The sequence below is a fragment of the Dromiciops gliroides genome, chromosome 3, assembly GCF_019393635.1.
Source record: "Dromiciops gliroides isolate mDroGli1 chromosome 3, mDroGli1.pri, whole genome shotgun sequence".
Lineage (NCBI taxonomy): Eukaryota > Metazoa > Chordata > Mammalia > Microbiotheria > Microbiotheriidae > Dromiciops > Dromiciops gliroides.
The window spans coordinates 508016337-508022336 of record NC_057863.1 but is presented as its reverse complement, the minus strand read 5'-3'; positions in this window follow the sequence as shown (position 1 = coordinate 508022336).

Below are 6000 nucleotides of genomic sequence, written 5' to 3'. Positions count from 1 at the left end.
AATTTTATATGACCACAATGATCTATTTTATGTTTTGTAAAGCTCTCTATGTATTCCTTGTTCCTAAATTCTTCTGTTCATAATAAACTATTTTATGCTCTCTTAATTTGCTTATGAATCAGCCTTTATGTGTAAATCATGCACCCATTTTTTTTCCTTATTTTGGTATATGGTGTGAAATTTTGGTCTATACCTAGTTTCTGCCACACTTTTTTCAGTTTTTCCAACAGTTTTTCCAAAAGAATGAGTTTGGGTTCCAAAAGGTTGGGATCCCACCACTTTGAATGAAGCAAGAACCTACATGCCACCCAAATGAACTGTGAAAGCAGTAGGTCATAGTAGACAGAAGCTCAGGCTAGACATCATTCCTTCTAATCCCCAGGTGACAGACACTGGAAAATAGTACATAATAACAATAAATATATCTTTATAATTTTATGGTTTAAAAATATTTTTATCAGTTATTTATTATCTTGCTGGAAGACTATACAAAATTATTTTGTGTATATTTTTCATTTAATTTTCTGTACATATACTATTTGCCACAATAGAGTGTATGCTTCCTGAGGATAGGGTTGGTTTCAGTTTTGTTATTCCATATGTAATATTTAGAACAGTAGTTAAAATTATTAATAAGTACTTTATGAATAAATGAATATATTGTAAGAAAAAACCCTGGGAGGTGAAAGAGCTATTATTAAATCCATTTACCTGAAAAGAAATCTAGGCTTTGAGAGATGAGCACATTTACATTAAGATATTTTACATAACTGGATAAAATACACACACTTAAATATGAACCCAGATCTCAATCCTAAGTCTTTTCCAATTATGGAATTTTTCCCATTGTAATAGGAAATCCCAATTATTTTCCAATAATATTATTTTCACTGTTTGAGTTCCCTAGAAATCTCAAAACATCTTTTTTTTTTTCCAATGAGGATTCTAGAAAGCTCAAAAAGTGAATATACCAAGTTGTATAGAATGCAGCCACTCAAGAAAAAAATGTGGGGAATGGAGATGATTTTGATGACATACTTATTTTTGTTAATATGCATTTTCTTGAGGGCAACAAAGTGGCACAGTGGATAAAGCACTGGCCCTGGATTCAGGAGGACCTGAGTTCAAATCCAGCCCCAGAAACTTGACATTTACTAGCTGTATGACCCTAGGCAAGTCACTTAACCCTCATTGCCCTAATCCCCACCCAAAATAACACAAAAAATGCATTTTCTTGTCTATTATGCAGAAAGATGTTTAGAATTGTGAGACCTTTCAAAAGGGCTCTAGAGAAATCAGAAAGCATATGATACTTTTTTTTTTTAAAGAAGAGGATAAACAATGTAGTACCCACAGATAAATGAGAGATGCTACAGTTGTGAATAAAACTTCATGAAAATATAGTACTGCATGCATGGTCAGGTCCTTTAATTTACCAGGAAATTAAATTCAAGGTATAACCAGCATTAGCATATTTTAATTGATGCTTTGTGCTCTGGGTGTACTTTGTTGTGATTTCTTTTGAATATGTATAGTGGAAAAATATTTTTCTATTAGTCCTTTATGTAACTGACATTTATTTGAAACTTCTTTTGCAAAAGGTACCTTTGTCTTTACTTATACTAATGTCTTTACTTAAAACTACCATCACCTCACACAACCCCTAAGAACCTTTTATTTGGGATGGAGTTTGTTTGAAGCTACACTATATTTTGAATAGAATTTTATTTTCCAAAATATATGTAAAAACAAAATTTTAACATCAGTTTTTTAAAAACTTCTTTGTGTTCCAACTTCTCTTCCCCCCTCCATTTCCACTCCCCACCCACAAGAACTGATAGAAGCTATGCTTTAAAGAAAATCACAGGGGGCAGCTTGATGGCACAGTGGATAGAGCACTGGACCTGGTTTCAGGAGTAACTGAGTTCAAATCTAGCCTCAACCACTTGACACTTACTAGCTGTGTAACCCTGGGCAAGTCACTTAACCCCCATTGCCCAGCAAAAACAAACAAACAAATAAACAAAAGAAAAAGAAAATCACATAGTTTTAAATTTCAGGACCTAGGTAATCCTAGAAATTAATGGGTATTATCTGTATCATTCATGTCAAAAGTTGTCATGTGACATCATAAACTGGAATGGTTCTAGCTTTTAAAAATTATAATTGGTAGGGCAGCTAGGTGGCACAGTAGATAGAGTACCAGCCCTGGAATCAGGAGGACCTGATTTCAAATCTGGTCTCAGACATTTAACAATTACTAGCTGTGTGACCCTGGGCAAGTGATTTAACCCCATTTGCCTCAGTTAAAAAAAATTTTAAATTATAATTGGTACTAAAATGGTTTTCACAAAAACAAAATATATCTAGAAATATGTATTATGAAAAAATATTATGGAACTCTTTTTCTCCTATCTCAAGTGTTGAAAAATCCTATCTTTTTTCCAAATCATGTTGAAATGAACATATTGAAATTTACGATCAGCTAGCGCCTACTTCTTCTCTGAGTTTCCCCTTCTTTCTTTGTGTCCACTCTGCCTCTAAGCTATGTATTTCTAGTGTTTTTTATCCTCCCCAAAGGATATCCTCTAGCTTGCTGGAACTGAATGCATTTTCTGAGAAGTAGGTGAAGATGGAAGGGGGTCCCAAGGGAGCAATTCTTACAAAATATGTGACTTAGAAACGCAAAATTAAATTAAAAAAAAACTATTTTCTTTCTGTGTATGAAGTAGGGATTACCTGTTAGTATTTGAGGATTGGAAAGTTGGGAGAAGAAAAATCACTATTTTTCAATTAATAGTCCATCTTCTTCTAGAGTAAATTAATTAGTATAAAAAAGTTGTTTGAAGCAATCCTACAAAAATATCACATCTTGTAGTAGTAGTAGTAGTGGTAGTAGTAGTAGTAGTAGTAGTAGTAGTAGTAGTAGTATGCCTCCACCAGTCGCTGACAATCATGGATCAGAGTCTTGAAGAGCCACAGACCACAACAGTGTGGCTGTGTGTTGTATCTACCCCATGAGGAGTAGCTGGAGTGTCCTCTCCAGGGTGCTGGCCTGGGCAGATCATTATGGAAAACAAGCTGTTGCCCATGCAGCAGGTTTTCCCTCTCCATGACATTGGTGGATCCAAAGGAGAGGCAGAGCCAGTACAATTTGGCACCAGTGCCACTGCAGGAGTTGCCAGAGGGATGTGATGTCCAACATCCAACTGCCTAAGGGACTCCAAATCCTGAGTTTTCCTCGGGGTTAACCCCCGAAGCTTTTCCCATATAGGGTATAGCAGCAAGGCAGCAGAGGTTTAAAATCAGGGTTTTCCTTACCCTAGGTGAGTTGCTTACCAAGACTGAAGAGCCCCACCTGCCTGAAACAACTGGTTTTAAGGCTCAAGTGACTTGCCTTCTCCCCTTCTCCCTACTCACCTTGTATTCACACTGCTTAGGGGAAATGTTTTCTTGCCTATCACTAGTGTGGTAGTGATTCTTATAATTAAAGAAAATGATGTCTGTTATGTCATTTTTTTCTGCTTTTGATTTTTCAAGGCTCTGGATAAAGAGTAAACATGATGGACAACCACAATATAGTCTTTCTTGATTTTTTTTTTCTCATGAAAGAAAAACAAATTCCTTGCCTATGCACAACTGGTATCCACAAGCAGATTTTTAAAGTTCCTGATAGATTGTTTTTTTTTTATAAAGTAGTAGTGGAAGGAGATCTGGGCTGAGAATAAAGGGACTTGGAACTTAATCTAACTTCTGTTACTAAACGGCTCTTGAATTGGTACAAACCAACTGATGTTTCAGAGGCCTTGATTATTTGACCTATGAGATGGAAGCATGATGGGATTACATTAGGAAGAAATTTAAGCCTTGAGAGGTTAAAAGACTTGCCTATGTTCATTCTGATTGTCTGACACTTAATTTAGTACCCTTTCTCCTTCATGGCATTTCTTGCTGCTGGGATATTGTTTGTTTGTTTGTTTACATAGTTTGTTTACTTTGTTACATATTTCCTAATTGCATTAAAACTCACATCCATTTTGTTTTAACTTTGAGTTCCAAATTCTCTCACTCCATTCCACCCCTCTTCAAACATTTTAGGAGGCAAATCATATAATATATTATACATGTGAAATCATACAAAATATATTTCCAAATTAGCCATGAATAAAAGAAAACATGCACATGCACAAACAAGAAAAATAAAGATTTTTTTTTTCAAAAGCATGTCTCAATCTGCACTGAGTGTTCATCAGTTCTCTCTCTGGATATGGGTAGCATTTTTTATTATGGGTCTTTCAAATTGTCTTAGATGATTGTCTTGATCACATTAATTAAGCCTTTCATAGTTGATCAACTTTACAATATTGTGTTACCATGTACTATAATCTGATTCTTCTCACTTTCCTTTACATCAGTTTTTATGTCTTCCTAGGTTTTTCTGAAACCATCCTGCTAATCATTTCTTATAGCACTATAGTATTCCATCACCATCATATGCCACAAGTTGTTTAGCTATTTTCCAATTAGTGAATTATTTGTCACTGAAAAGAAAGCTGTTATAAATATTTTTGTACAAATAGGTCCTTTTCCCTTTTCTTTGATATCTTTGGGGTAAATGGACACTGATATTACAAGGGCAAACAAGTACACAGTTTTATAGCCATTTGGTCATAGTTTCAAATTGTCCTTCAAATAAGTTAAACCCATTCATAACTCTGCCAACAAGACTTTAGTATCCAAATTTTTCCATTTCCCCTCTAGCATTTTTCATTTTCATTTTTGTCAAGTTAACAAATCTGACAGGTATAAAATGGTGGATGAGAGTTGTTTTAATTAGCATTTATCTAATCAATAATGATTTAGAGTATTTTTTCCTATAACTATTTATTTATAGCTTTGATTTATTCTTCTGTAAACTGCCCATTCTCCTCCTTTGACCATTGGGAAATGGCTCATATATATATTTTAAAATTGTATTAGTACCCTATGTATTTGCAAAATTAGTCCCTTTTCAGAGACTTGTTTTTACATTTTCCCCAGTGTCCTGTTTTTCTTCTAATTTTGGATGCATTTCTTTTGTTTGTGCAAATACTTTTTAATTTCCTCTAATTAAAATTCTCCCACTATACTTCCCAGGATTCTCTTTGTTATTTATTCAAAAACTCGTCCCTTATTGATAGATCTCACAATATCTTATACTCCTATAATTTACTTATGATGTTGCCCTTTGTGTCTAAATAATTTATCCATTTTTACTTATCACTGAGATGTTGGTCTGTGTCCAGTTGCTTCCAACCAGTTTCCATTTTTCCATGCAATTTTTGTCAGTAATTTCTTAAAACCCAAATTTGCAACTTTGGGCTTAGCAAACACTAGATGGCTATGGATATTTACTACTATGTATTTTGTACTTAATCTGTTTCACAGATCCAGCAATATATTTCTTAGATAATACAACATTGTTTTATGATTGCCACTTTGTAATAAATTTTGTATTTTAGTATTGCTAGCTGCATTTCTTTACATATTTTCATTGAATCCATTTATATGTTTGACCTTTTGTTCTTTTAAAAAATATTCATTTTGAACTAATAGAAAGATAAAAACAAGAATATTCCCATGTAAAAACAAAAGAAAAAAAGGGGATTCGATATAAAACCAGGAATTTCCATTTCACAAGGATTATTTTTTTAAACTATGTAATAAATGCTATACATAGTTTTCATAGCTACCCTACTTTTCTGTGCTTCCAAGTTGTACACAAATGTGTGGATTAATGTATATATGTGTCATTTATATATGTATATGTGTTTCTATATCTTTATATACATACATATGTATGTATATGTATATGCATTTCTATGTATAGTAGGGTGTGTACATGAATATTGTGAGATTAAAATTGGATATTAGATCATAAATCTCCCCTACTTAACCTTTCCCTTAATTTATCTCCCAGACTAGTAAATGGAAGAAGCTTCTGGTTTTCTAGATAGAGCC